The sequence below is a fragment of the Phytophthora infestans genome, genomic scaffold (assembly GCF_000142945.1).
Source record: "Phytophthora infestans T30-4 supercont1.38 genomic scaffold, whole genome shotgun sequence".
Taxonomy (NCBI): Eukaryota; Oomycota; class Peronosporomycetes; order Peronosporales; family Peronosporaceae; genus Phytophthora; species Phytophthora infestans.
Window position 1 is genome coordinate 1,241,412 of NW_003303721.1, and position 15,669 is coordinate 1,257,080.

The window sequence follows — 15,669 nt, forward strand, 5'->3', positions numbered from 1 at the left end:
TGCTGCGAAGTTGGGACGAAATATCAAAATCATAGTGCTCCATAAGACCTGTGGGAAGATTAGCCGGGGACTTCAATCTCTTTCTCAGCGTCTGAACAAGAGCGCTATTTCGAGATACTGGTTTGTCTACAACAGCATCAGCTGGATGAAATGTGTCACAAACGCAACACACCTTGTTCGGGTGGATCGCCATTCGCCTACCGCATTCAGCGTAAATACGTGACTTTGTTTGAGGAGAAATCATCTCTAGCTGGTCAGGCACGACTCTCTCCGGGTCCGGTTGGTGCGAATGCAGGTCTTCTCGACATGCAGCTCCTAAATACACGTCGAATGCACTTTGTCCAGAATGTTTGCTTCTTTCAGTACGCTTGTTTGGTACCAGTTGCTTGCGTTTCGCCATACTTGTTGCGTGTAATCCAAGAGTTATAAAGAGACAAATAGCATTGGCATTAAGTCAAACCGTTGATGATTTTTTAATTGATGATCTTTCAATGGGAGGTACTGTCTTTCCATCTTTCAATGGGAGATACTCCCTACTTCCATATTGAAATTCACACGTTCCCGTTTGACATAGAGTTAATTATTACGTGGAATTACGTGAATTGATGGGACAAATAGCTTTTAGATATGGATCTTGCCTTTTGACATTTTTTCTTTGGCAAGAACACTGAGGATGGCTCGAAAAGGCGCTGCCAAAACGCTGGACGAAAGAAATCTAAGGACATGAAGCGGCTTAGCCTTCCGATCCCGAATGGTTACACTTCCCCACTCAAGAAACGTCGCGAAAAAGTGAAGGCGATGACGGAGAGAGTTATTACAACTGCTCAAGGTTTGATATGGCATGTTGCACGACTTAATCACTAATATTAACACAATCTGTTTTCTAGAACTCCGGACGTACGCCAAAGCATTTAAAGATCCCAATGAAATAGTCGTCATCTATGGATTGTTCTTGTGGGGGTCTTTCCACACCACTGAAAGAGGCAGACATATTGCTCATCTGCATCTTTACGATGCTGTTGCTGACGACTCACTGGCCGACCTTCTTGAGGTATAGTATTTTTAATGATGTAATATAACACTATTATCTAATTTGCATGATGTGAGATAGAACTACAAGTACGAAGATGGCCGCCACTTTGATACCGACAAAGAGCTAATGACGGCCACCGTATGGGATGTGGTAGAAGAAAGTAATGGACTTCCTTCTCCGGGTGACATCGTTCGAATTGCGCACTTTACCGGCTTAAGTGTCTTTCACTAGGAGGCTTGTCCATTCAATACAAAGCTCGCTGATGTGCGTGTTGCTCAGCACGCAACCACTATTGACCAGCAAATTGCGGCGGATGAGGATGAAGAGAAATCTACGGTCGTCATCACGTAGTTCGGTTTGAAGATGAGGACGAGAGAAAGTAGGTACTGGAACTCTTTCTTCGGATGAGAATACGAAAAGGAGACTAGACTAGGAAAGAGTTTTGAGTGCCTCTACGTGATGTTGCAGCTATCATTGGAAGTGATAAAAGATTCCATGCATTTCTTGGGTCTAGTCGGTTGATTTAAACTTTTCGTTTTAGCCAAACGATCCTTGCCATGGAATCATATTTATCTTTTTATTTATTTCCACACTGGGTGCATGTATTCACCCAGCCGAAATGTACCACAATGTTGCGCGAACGGGGGGTGATTTTCGATTCATTACCGTAATTTACAGCTCGAGCGTAAATTTCAACGAATGTCGCTGGAGCATCGTGCAAGCAATAAGTACCTGGGTGATTCAGTTCTCGCTAGATATGAACTATTGCAGCTCACTTTCTGTTGTGATACTATCGAAATCTCTACAGTCTACGACTTGAAGTTAAATTATCGCGACAGTAGGACCTTGGAACAGCATTTTCTTGGGTTATCTATATTTTTTGAAGAGTTATTAGACATTAGAGTTTATCTTTTGAACCACGAGTGTTCTTATAGTTTTCTGACTTTACAGATTATAGAGTTTTGAGCGGAAAGTAGGATCGTTGATATACTCTGAAATAAATTTCAGAGAATAAAGCGGACCACTTTATTTTTGTAGCGCTAAGGATTCTATAAATACAAGTAACATATTTCTTTCAGACTATTTTGGAGCTTTGTAAGTACAATGGACGCAACTGGGGCTTCCGCGTCTCCTGACTTTCGCTGTCACGTGTGCGCACACGCATACTCCAGTCGATCAAACCTCCAAAAACATGTGCGGAAGAACAATTGTGATCCGGAAACAAAGAAAAAAAAGAGAAACGAAAAGCGCGAAACGCGCGGTATCAAGAAAAACTTCGACAGCGGAGGCTTAATAATGGAAATTTACGTACTAACGATGGGGAAGCTGAGAAGGTTGGGACTCTCGAAGCTACTGAAAAAAAGATATAAGTGATGAATGTCTTGTCTGCTACACAAACCTTAACAATCCTGACGCTCGTCCTACAAATGGAATGAAATGTGAACACCGGGATTTGTGGCGAGTATTTGCCATATATGTTGGCAAAATGTGCAGCCCCCTCTCTATATTAGCCCTTGCGGCCATTTATTTCATAAAGTTTGCAGTAACGACTACTTGAGAAACAATGGCTTTACGCCTTTGTGCCCAGAATGTGGAATATATCGACTTTCGCTTCCGTAGTTGGCTTTATATACTTAATTCATTCGAGAGAACAAACATATTCTTTTTGTCTTGTTTTGAAACAATACTTCTGCCAACAATTCTTGATGCTGTATTTGACTTTGGTGGTTTATGTCAGTATAGATTAAGACGCGTTTTGGAATCACATCCTTTTTTGTAAGACGCCATTTGGAGTAGGACGCAATTTGGAGTAGGACGCAATTTTGGGAAAAGCTCCAGGTCCGTGATGGTGACACAGTCTTTGATACCTTAGAGATCCTTTCTAACCATTTCGGAGACCGGTATGACTGACCATAAACGACTTCTTAAAATACACATTGTGACACTCTTTACACATTTTGACAAAATCTTTGTGTACCTACACGCCTGTTGACATTATCTCAAATAAATAAGCACGAGGTTTCACCGGCGGTTAATTGACAGTCAGGTGATTTTAACACTGATATTCTCTCTCTGCTAACGTGTTCGCCTTTAGCATTTTGCTACTGTAGCTGAAATCTAATCTTTGTTTAGCGCCGGTTAGCTGCTCTACCCAACTCCCGCGAGAGTTTCAGACAGATTAATCAAGCTAGGCAAATGCGTAGGCTAGCATCAGATTCAAGGTTCAACCATTGTGCTAACCCATGAAGCACGATCAATCCTCTATTTACACTTAACAAGGTGTTCAGTACCGGTAGGTGAGGCGGTGCGTTGGTGTCAATACTGTAAGTTCTATTACTGATCGTGGAACTTTGGCGACGTTGGGTGGTTCTATTTGACACCAAACGTGTCCTCAAAATTCCAACGATAGAAAGAAGCAAGTGTCTTCCCACCATACGAGGGTCCGACCATCGCAGCAACGTCGTCCGGACCTCTGATCATGGTCAACCACTTCTTAACGAGCTGATTCTGCCAGAAAGTGTACACGTCGTTTCCTCCGACTTTCTCTCTCGGCGCAACGAGCATCTTGGCCAGTCCTTTTTCTCCATACCTCGCCCATAGACTATCAAAAGGAGTTGCTTTCTCGCCACTCCAGCTCTTGACGAACTTGCCCCATGCAACAAAATTCGGGTTTTCTAACGTGACACCGTCCTTGTCCAACCCAAGCCTTTTAAAGACATCGTCATTTTTGAAGCCAAGCTTCTTCCAGATTGTAAACTGCTGATCCTGCAATCGCACCGCCATCTGGCGGGTGTCCGCATCCTTGGCATTCGCAGCAGTTTGCTGTAGCAGTCTAGCCACGGCTTCGTCACCGTAACCTCTTCGGAGCACTTCAGCCATTGTAAGCAGGGCTCCGGATTATGGCATTGTTATTTAATGGGAACCCTCTTTAACCATAAATAATGGCATTGGGCAGCTAGTGTCATCACATACATTATGTCATGTACGCGCACAAACAATAAATAAGAGCATAATGTAAAGCAAACCAACACCATGTTAATAATTAGCGAGTGGCCTCGTCGACAGTCTGAGCTGACCAATACTCACCATTTTGGCGTAAGAACAGCACCATTTCTAATGTAATAGGTTGCAAGCTGTGGCGCTCTTGCCCGTACGTCGTCCTGGTGTCGCTAAAGAACCTCTCAACAAGGTTAGAAGTAGGTGGAATGGACCATAGTAGCTTAGCGAGGGGCTTTGTTCGAGTTGCTCAAATTAAAAAGTGAGGACGTGAGCAAGCTGTGTCGTATACATGTAGCTGGCTTAGAGAAGTGAGAGTTTAAGAACAGTAGTGAGAGGTACATAATGATATAGAGGTTTTGCTCATAAATTATGTCGGATGATTCCTTAAGCAAATAAATTATTAATAACATCCAGGTAATCAGAGAAATAAATAATTTTATGATTTCATAAGAAATAATTGAAAAGACCATGCCATAATCGGGAGCCCTGATTGTAAGTGATGACTTTGACTTTGGGATATGTACATTGTAGTCGACGAGATATCTGTTGAGTGCAAAGAAGCTCGGGTCGGTGAGGAGGTCGTCCACCTTGTCTCCAAGTCGAAGCCGCTTAAAAACATCGTCAGGTGCGAGGCTCATACTCCTCCAAAACGTGACTTGCAAAGTCGTTATGTTACATGTAATAAAAATCAAGTACAGTACTGCACCCCGTTTTCGCGGGGGTGGACCAAATAGGATTTGCAACTAAACTAGATTTTAGCTTACAAATTAAAGCTCATTTGGATTCAGGATCATCACATCCGGAAGTTTATCAAAGGTCCAAGGGCGCGAAAACGGGGTGCAGTACTGTACTAGTATAATACTTGTACATGCACGGGGCTTATAGTTCTGTACAGCGTATTAAGGGCTCGATTCAGTAGAGTTGTACAACATTTGAGGGAAGGCCAACCAGCAGGCATGTCCGCAGAGGGTATTTTTAAAATCGAGCCCCTTTGACCGAAAAGTGGATCCTGAGAATTTGAAAAGGAGAGTGGCGATTACACTATTTTTTTTGTAAGTAATGCGGGTGTTCTACTGGCTGCCGAGCTCAGCGAAGGCGGTGTTGATTCGCTAAAATTGCAATATGTGGTGTGCACATTGTACGTGGCCTACACATCGTATTTAAATGCACCGTTCAAATTTCATTTTGCCCCCTTTCAAAACGGAAGCCGCGGAAGGCCACGTTACCCTAGGTACGCTGCGTGTATGCATGTTAGCTTACATTAGTAGCTAGCATGACCCACATACACATATAGTCCGAGGTTCCTGGGACTGCCTAGGGGAAGCTTATAACTTGCGGGATTTTATCCTGCAAGTAGATAGCCGTGCTACGGGGATTTTGTTCCAGAACCGTTGGGTTCTTAAGGCTTTATCCCATCGCCCACTCTGCGCGAGGGCACATTTGGCACCTGGTCCATTGACCGCAAACCCGACAGCGAACCAGTTGAGCCGGTCGCCAACAACGCATTAAGGACAGACGACCGGCGTACAAGCTGAAGACAGTGTAGCAAGTTCAGAAAGAGCAGAGAGCGTTCAAACCTATTCAATCCCACGCGCTGGGGGGGGGCTTCATTGGACTACTCTGTACCCGTACCTTGTGTCCTCACAAAGAAAAGTTGCCAAAGCACTGGGCAGTGGATGCTCAAGGTGCGGTTCTCAAAGGAGCATTTGGGCCTTACATGACGAGAAGCGATTCGAAGAAATCGTGCGATTCTTGCACTTTAGTGACAACAGCCATCCTGACGCGGTCAAGTTCAAGACGTGGAAGACCAAGCAGATCGCCGACGCAATCAACACAACGTTCAAGCTGGGGACGACGGTGTTTCAACGTATTGCCTTCGACGAAGGCATGATACCTATGATGAGCAAGTACAACCCAATGCGACAATATCTTCGAGGAAAAAAAAGCCCCACCCATGGCGTCTCTTGACGTGAGATGCTCACCGGCTACTGCTACAAGTATGGACATTATGGTCCTGTCTGACACAGGCCAACACCTCACGCCTTTTTGTTTTATTCTGTATTGTGGTGTTGGAAATCCCATGTGAACTCTAGCTACAAATGTAGTTAGGATGTTCCCACAACAATACGTCTACTAGGATAGTAAACGATCGTTCGGGCGGACCTGAAGACCCCAGTTCTGCCCTTGCACCGGGACAAACTGGACCTTGTAAACTACTTATATAGGCCAACCAGTAAAAATAAGAACACGCTACTAGCACGAGCAAAGCTAGCAGGTGTTTTGAATCCTCGTGGTCCCAACAGCGGAAGGGTACCAGGCACGGGTAAGCCTTTTACGAGATCACCGAGTGTTCAACACTCGGCTGGAAGAAATAAAAGGGAGGCAATTAAAGCACTCCCAGTCGTGCAAATAGGCAACAATAAGCCGTCACGTAAAACCTCCCGATAATAATCGGCCAATACACAAAGTCTCTTGGCCTTGCCGGATGAACCCTCGCTACAGAGCTTCGAGTTCACCGACAGGCATAACACACTCAAACAAGCTTGACCTGACGCTTACCTTGAAGCCGGACGTCGCTCTGTGTGCTTGAGTGGAAATTCTGTTCTGTATTTAAGCTTACCCTTTCGGGTCTATTCCTAATAAGAAGTCCTAATCAAGTATACAAATATCAAGTGAACAATGATCCGTTATGGATCTTCTTGCATGCCAAGCGTCGTCTACACCGTCGCATGAGCATCTTTAACGGTCCGCGCCCTGTCTTAGACGGTGAACGTGCCTTACAAGGGTCGCTGAGTCTTCCGCGAACTCATCCCAACCGCCACTGAGGGTTCGTACCGTAAATGGTCCGCTGAATGCGAATCCGGCCAGTCCATTATTAATAATAAGGACAGCCTGGATTCAGTGACATGTGCCCGTATCCAATACTCGTTGAACGCTCGGAGGTGACGCCGTCGAGTCCCTTGCATCTTGGAGTCTCCGTACATCACCTGACCGAGGGTTCGTCGCTTGAACAACTTGGGCGGTGTCACGTCTTTGTCGACGGGTGATAATCCGCAACTACGAAGAAATCACTACACCACAACTGCCCCTGTCGCAATGGATGCCACGGTACTGGTGCCCGTTGTGACATTTCTTCATTCTCCAATTCACCATCTCGCCACCGTATGTCCAAGCGTCTGAATCGAGTCGTGTCCGACGCATTTCAGCGTCTCAATCCCCGTAAACGTCGCGAACGTGAACAGCTGGAGGTACGTCAGCTCATCCTTCTCTTGAATCATCGGTACCTTGCTCATCACCTCGCATTACTCGACTTGTTTCTCAGGAGGGCAAGGCCGAGGGTTCGAACGCTCCTCAGTCTGCTGCACTTCCTCCGACAGCAGCGTCGTCAACCGACCCTTCGGCGCCCGCTGCCCCGGACTCTTCACTCCCTGTGGTAGCTCCTGCAGCACTCCCCGTCGTCGCTGAACCCGCGGAGATAACTCCTGCTGCTCCTCCTGCTCCAGCTGGTGGTCCGCCACCACTCACCAAAGATTCGCTGCGCGCCATGCTGGCTGAAAATACGGAGGCATCGGTCGATCACATGATGACCTCGATAATCCCGTACTTGACTGCAATGGCTCGTCACCAAGTGCAGATCAGCGTTGCGCCTCCTCTCCACGGCGATATACACACTCAGCGTCGCCTCGAGACTGCCGTTGGTTTCGATGATGTCCTCGCTGCGATACAACCTGTTCCTGACGCGCTGTCGGCATTACCCGAACGAGTTGCCGACTTGGAGCGTCAGTTGCGGTTTGCTCAGTCCGAGGCTGCTGCCGCCGTACGTTCGGTGGCACCCCACATCATGGCTTGTGAGAACGCGGAGACATTCCTCAAGGCTGCCAACGCTGAGATTGAAGCCTTACATCACAACGTCAAGATTCTTCGCGAGTCGAACGCCAAGAACGACGCCATGCTCGCAAGTGCTCAAGCCACTATGGAGCAACACGCAGAGGATTTGAATCGTCTTCACTGCGAGGTCCAAGCTCTGGACGTTTTCATCAGCACTTTGCAAAAGAAGCTGGCTCATGAACGCGAGGTGTACAAGTCTTCTATTGGAGCGAATACCGAGCAGACTCGGAAGCTTCACCTCCTTCTGGTAAAGCTTGCCCAGGGCAAGTACGTTGATAACGACACGCTCAAGGTCCTCGAGAATCAGCAAGACCGTAACACTCGCCTCCTCCAAGCGAATCGTACCCTCCGTGCACACGTGAGTCTGGCAGGGATGGATCCCGAGGTACCTCGTCTGGCTGTTGAAGGTACGCTCTTAATGTCGCTCCTTCCACCGTGTGTTCAGCAACTAACGTTCGCTCACAATCCTTCGTGATAGGTCTGACTGCGGGTGAGCTGGACCTGGACGCGCTGGACTTGGATCAGGAGACGTTTGTCGCTTTGCGGCGCATTCAGTCTGCCACCGCGTCTTCGGACGATCCTCAAGCCCTTTCTGCAGCTTTGGCCAAGGCCGCTCACCAAGTGGCCCATGGGAAGTCCCATAAGCGTCTTAGACCAGGTGACGAGGATTCAGACGACGAGCCGGACGACTCTGACGAAGACAAGGCTCCAATCCCAACGGACAAGGCCAGTACTTCGATGGCAGCTGCCGGTCTCGGTGATGCGCCACCTGCCGATAGTTCAGCTCCCAAGTCGGCTCGTAGATCGCTGTTCGGTCCGAAGGCGTGGAAGAAGGCGGCCCAGAAGAAGCGCAAGAAATCTCGTCCTCGTTCTCCTGCTAAGTCGCCCCGACGTCATATGAAGACTCGGTCCAAGTCTGTACCGTCTTCTCCAAGTTCATGGTCGCCACCTCCTACACCAGCGTCTTCCTCGACTCCCGCCGTGGTCGACCTCAGTGGCGACCAGAGTGACGTGGACATGGGGACTGCTGATCCAAGTAGCGTCCCTTCGGTTCAAAAAACTGCTACAGAGCCTTCGGGTAAAGATGTGACCCCTGGGGATCACGACGATGTTCCCGATTCTCCTGACGCGCCTTTGCCGCCGCCTCAGGGTCCACCCGATGTGGCCAAGCCACCAGCTTCAACGATTTCGCCTTCTCCAGCCGACATACGTGCTGCTGAAGAAGCTCTGCGCGAGGCCGAGCAAATGCGGCTCATGTTTGGCTCAAGTGACGAAGGTGAAGAGTCGGACCAAACTGTCCCACAAGGCAAGTCTGCTTCGGCGTCTGCCGCGACGTCCAAGGCAGTTGAAGTCTCGGGAGTGGTTTCTACAGCAGGGTCTGCCCCTGTTGAAGCTGCTCCACTAGCTTCCGTGTCTTCAAAGTCGGCTCCGACTGTTCCCACGGCTGATGTACCAAGCGTGTCTTCGCCCGACGTTTGATGGAGATTGATGACGATGGACATGCTGATGACGATCGTGGAGATGACGTGGATGACAACGAACTTTCGGTGGATGATTCTCCTGATGCTCCCAGTGGTGGCGATGATGTTCCGCCACCTACCGATCATTCAAGCGCACTCGATGACGAAGATATTGAAGATTCCGAGAGAAATTGGAGCAATCTTGATCCAGCTCGTCCTCCGACTCCACCTCGGCCAAATCCTTCGCCGATGATGACTTCCCCAATCATCGTTGCCGGTCCGCCTCCTTCGCCACCAGCAAGTTCCCCGGCACCAGCATCTTCTCCTCCTGTTCCAGTGTCTCCTCGTCCGCCTATTTGGACTCTCGATGCTGGACCTGGACGCATGATTACGGCAACCTACACTTCGGTGCCGCGTCGTGGTGGTGCACCGTCGGTTGAGCCGTTGCCTCACCGAGTGTTGTCGGGTACTCGCCCTACGGTGCCGGCTTCGTCCACCCTGCCACCGTGGTTTTTTTTTCGTATGTGGACATGGAGTTTACCGATGCAGGCGCCAAGAAGTGTTTCGAGCGACTCTCGAGCTTAACGCTTTCCGAACCAGCTGGTGAGGTGACCGTGCGTACAACGTTGGAGGGTCTCCAAGCGTTCTTTGATTACTCGCATCCTGATCACCCGTACCAGCAACTTCGGCAGCTCTATCCTCTTCAAGCTTGTCTCTTTGACACTGTCGACTTCAACCCAAGCGTCTTCATCTCCAAGCGTGCTCCGATTGAGACCCGTCTCAAGATGATCTGGGCGAACCTTCGGGGTGACGGCGGTAAGCAAGGTGACCTCGGATTCGCATTGTGGGAGCGTCTCCACTGGCTTCCGTTAGCTGGTATTGAACGAGGTCTCGCTGAAGAAGCTAAAAAGGTTGACCACGACAAGGAACGCTTGAAGGAACTGAGAGCTGTGTTGAAGAAGCTCTTCAGTGAGCGCGACCGTCGTACCGATCGTCTTCGTAACAAGTACCGTGAGCAGTACATGGCGTGGAGTCGTGACTCGGTTTCATCTAGTGCTTCCGGCGTGCCGTTCATTCGTCCCGAGCTGCTTTTGGAGCCGTCGAAGCCGTGGTACCCCATTGAAAACTTGTCATTCGCACCTCGGACATTTGACTGGCTTTCCGAAGTTCAGGCTCTCGACGCTCGTCAGCGTTGGCGTACTGGATGGATGAATGCACCGCATCAGCACCCGTACAACACCACGTACTTCCCGTGCCAGCGTAATTCGAAGCTCTTCAGTCCTCGTGGTACGCGTTTCGTGAATGTGTACCGAAGCGTGATCGTTGACCCGTCTCTCGATTCAACCGAGCTTATTCCGACCTGGCGTTCGTTCTTTGACTCGCCACCGGGTACTCCACGTCCTGCTTTGGCTGCTGCTCCTGTTGAAGCTGGTACCGAGGATTCGCAGGGTCCGGCTGCAGCTCCAGCTGCCGAGGCTCAGGTTCCTGATGAAGAAGAGGAGAAGGAGAGTGGTGACTCGACTTCGTTGACACTCTTGGCCACCGCGGCCAGGCACTTGGAATCGATTTGAGTCCTCGCTGCACGTTCCACGACGTTCTGCAGCATCTCAGCTAACTGTTGAGGTGTCCCGCGTGACTTCGTTTTCAGTGGTCGCTCTCCGGTCGGCATTCATGTTTTCTTATTCTTAATCCACTTCCACAGCGTAATCATGTTCATGTTGTTCTTCAAATGCATATACAATTTGTTGTTGCAGTAACGTTTTTCGTCTGTTACCACAGGCTGCATCGCCCTGTGGACAGTTCACACGTGATCCAGTCACGCTAGTCTTCGTCCGCCACCTGCGCCATCTGCAGCCGATTCTCGCTCTTCTTGGCTCGCAAATAGTCGTATAGCAGACCTCCACATGACAAGTTGGATGATGGTTCCCAAGTTGTATCTTCATAGCCCACCCACTTGACTTTAAAGTCGCGTACAGCACGCTCCGTGCTCGTCGTCAGAGATGTTCTGTCGTCGAGGATGGCCTCGACTTCATATTCACCGGCAACTTGATCTGGTTCCCAGCTGTCCTCAGGCAACAGTTCCTCATCGAAGTCGAGTCTTGCTTCATTGATCGCGTCTAGTACCAACCGAGTGTTCGGTCGACTGTTGACCTCGTTGACAGCCTTGAGTCTCGACACATGCACTACTGGGTAGAAGCGATACCCACTTCGGTCAGGCAGTTCCAGCTCGTACGCAAACTCTTCCACCTTGCGCTTGATCCGAAAAGGTCCATGCCACCGGTGAGCTAATTTCTTCGTCAAGCCCGGTTTAACGCGTTCCATGTACAACCACGCCCGGCTCCCTATCTCAAAAAGATATCTCGGTGGGGCTCTTGCAGGATCTTCCATCTCTTCCGAAGCTTCTGGAGGGTCTGCCGAGTGTTCGTTTCCACTTGGTTGAGGTACAGCGGCTTTTTCCAGTCGACTGAGAGCATCATTATGCTTTTTAGCTCTTCGCTCCTTTTCTACAGCCTGATAATCCTTGGCCATAGTGAGAGCGACCTCATGTTGTCGATTGATCTCACGCCGCCACGCTAGTGCGTCAGACTGCTTGCCGAGCCCTCGTTTGAGTGATGACGACATTGCCCGCAGCGTCGACTGAGCATCCCAACCGTGAACGAGGTAGAACGGCGTCTCCTTCCTCGTAGTGTCTTGAGAAGTATTAATAGCAAATACTAGCTTCTCCGCGATTTCGTCCCAATCTTGCTGTAGAGGGTCTTCCGCGTACACCCGTACGGAACCCATCACCGACTTCACCGAGCGTTCCTGCTGTCCATTAGCCTGTGGCCGATAGCTCAAAGTCGCCCGTGATCTTGACTGTATCATTTCTGCAAATGCTTGGAAAACCTCGCTCATGAAACGTGGGTCGCGGTCATGCCTTATTAATGATGGAGCATCGAACCGTCGGTACACACATTCTTCGAACACTTGGGCAACACTCAGTGCAGTCGTATCTGACATAGCCTTGGCAATAACGAATCCCGTGAACGAGCACTGAAAATAGGAGCAACGCCGTGTTGCCCCTGCGAGATTTCGGTAGTGGGACTACAAAATCCATCGAGACGATCTGGAAAGGTCGTTCGGCTAGTACGTTGCCAGGCGAGTATCCACGAAGCTGTAAGCGGCTTTTACTCGAGCTGCAATCTGGACAGGACTTCACATGCTTCTCCACGTCAGCGTACAAGCCGATCCAATAATAATCGGACTTAACGCGATGGAACGTTCTCACCACACCTTGATGTCCTCCTTCCAGCGAGTCGTGACAGTTCTGCAAGACCTCTTGAATCATCGTTGTTGGTACCACAAGCCGCAGCTTGGTATCCTCTTGCCAACCGTGGTCGTACCGACGATTCAATCCAAGATAGTGAAGCACGCCGTCTTCTGATAACACGAACCGGTCAGCATACTTCCAGGCATCTCGAGCTTCTTTGTAACTCAGCTCTTCTGCTTGGCCCTGAAGCACCTTCTTGATGTTAAACCACTTCTGCTCCTCGTCTTGTGCCACCAGTATCCGTCTGCGTCGTTCCCGCTGTATCGCTACCGGGTCAACATCTTCCGCATCGGGAAATGCCGCTGGTACAGTCTTGTGAGGATGGTCTGGCAAATCTTCGCCGATTGAATCTTCGGTGGACGTCTCTCGTCGTTCTTCATTCTGTTCTTGAGCTTTTGAGACCTCCTCCGAGTGTTCATCTGCAAACCTGACGCGTTTCTTGGCTTTCGTCTGTCGCAGAGTCATCACTGCTATATTACCATAATCGCACTTTGGTGAGCTGTAATCAACCACGAAATTTTCGAAAGTTTTCCACTTTGAAGACTCGCTGCCTGACAGTACATGTACTTGACGCTCTGCTCCTCGTGACGAAACATCTACCGAGTCTTCATCCGGCTCGTAGATCATTTCCTGGATGCGGTTCAGCGATGCCAATTCCGACTTGCGAGTTTCAGCCAAGATGACCCGACTGACTTTTGATTCCAGCGCTTCAGTGGCTAACGAATCCGCAGCAGCGTTGTATTCTCGTACAACGTGGAGATATTTAACTGATCGAAGCTTGGCCGTGAGTTCCTTGTGAGTATTCAGCAGCGCTAGCAAAGTTTCCTTCCTGCATGCGATCACCCCTAGTGATTGTTGAATTGCGAGCCTTGAGTCACCAACGATGACTAAATCCTCGGCACCGTGCGCAATAGCAGCCTTGACACCGTTTATCATTCCTGTGTACTCTGCCTCATTCACCGTGGTAGCCGAGAGGTAAGCGTTTGCAGCAATCACTACCTTCCACTCAGGAAGGCTTCACAGCACCCATGAACAACTCCCGTAGCCACCGTACTTCTCTGTCTTCGCTGATCCGTCAAAAGACATGACGAATCCGCTGTAATTACGGGAAAGCCTGGCGTACAGCAACGCGGGGTCCATTCGAATAGTCGGGTAACTCTTGTTTGGAGGCGCCACCGGCGCGAGCGAGTCTTCCAGGTCGACGAAGCTCGTGATGCTTGACTGCAGTAGCTGCGCAAAGGCGACATATTTCTCCTTCACGCGCTGCACCTTAAGGTGCCACTGCGATAGCAGCACTGCGAACTGGACCGCGCGTCCGAAGAGAGACTTCGACTTATGCACCCACTCTAACGTCGAGAATCGTGTACAGACATGTAGCGTCTTTCCTGCCAGCTGGACGTAACAGATCTTCAACAGCAGAAGTAACGCCAAAACTTCCTTCTCAGCAGGATGGTAGTTCATCTCGGCCTCCTTAGGCACCCGACCGAGGAACCGTACGGGGTGTAACTTGCCTTTATGTTCTTGCATTAGCGTAGTGCTCAACGCCCATTCATTCGCAAAGAGCATGACGTGAACTTCTTTCGACCGATCGAAGTGCCTGAGGATGGGTGAATGTGAAACACTCGTCTTCAATTTTTCGAAGGAACGACGTGCCACAGAAAGGCCACCTTCAACGACAAAGTCTTCATCCTTGAGCTGGTACAGCGCCGCACCGTAGACCGCGAAGTCTTGAATGAAGCGGCTGTAGTAATTAACCGCTCCAAGAAACGACTGCATGCCCTTCTTGCTCGTTGGAAACGAAAGCTCGGTGATGGCCGCAAGCTTCTTGGGGTCGGCCCTGATGCCTTCTGGCGAAATTTTATGCGACAGAAAGTCCACCTTGGGTTGGCAGAAGATGCTCTTGGTGAAGCTAATGCTGATCCGACACTGTGCAAATCTTGCCAGCAATCGGTCCAGCGTCGCCAGGCAGCTATCGAAATCCTCGCCACCGAAGCAAATGTCATCCACAAACGACCGTCGACCAAATACAGGTACCAGCGATGATTCGTCTGGTTCCCCGTTCGTAAACATGTCAGCGACGGGGCTGTTGACGAGTTGTAGTACAGGGTCGGTCTCTACCGGTACTTCGCGGTCTGCCGCGAGCTTCGTTTGAAACGAACCCTCGGCGCTTGGCCCACGACGTTCCTTGGCCTGTTCTTCAGCTAAACGCATCCTCTCCGAGTATTCAAACCAACCTCCTTTAGGTTGAACGAACCCCCAGAGTGCGTTGTCAATCATACGGTGGTAGATAATCGGCGCGTTCATTAACCCGAAGGGCATGCGTAACCACTCGAAATGTCCGAGTGCGCAGACGAACGCCGACACTTTACGCGCTCGCAAGGTCATCATGACCGCCCAGAAGCCGCTTGCTGCATCCAGCGAGCAGAACCATACGTAGCGCTCGAGATCTGGTAACAGGTCGTCGAGTAGCGGCATTGCATACTCCATAATCGCGGTGATAGCATTCACCATCTTGTAATCAATGCAGAGCCGGATGTCCAGCCCATTCTTTTTCATCACAATCACGATCGGCGATGCCAATGGACTGTCTGACAAGACGGTCAGTCCTGCACGCAATAAAGCGCGCAGCAGCTCGTACAGCTTGCCAAGAAATCGTAGCGGTACGCGCCGGGCACGCTGTTTAATTGGGGCGTGCCCCTGTGTGTCGATATCGCATACCGCACCGTAGGCTGGCGGCGGCAGTGCGTTACCACTAGCAATCAGGATGTGCTCGTGGTTCTTTAGCGTCGCGACCAGACGGTTCTCGGCGTTCAGTCGACAGCTCACGATCAGCAACATTTAGGCGCAGTGTAGTCAATTGTCGGTGTTGATCTATGCGGTCAGATCCGGCAGGAATGCCAAGCTTCTTTCGCGTAATCGTCCAAGCCAATGTTGTTAGCTGGGTGTTCGTAGAAATCATTTCTCGGAATCCTGCGGTG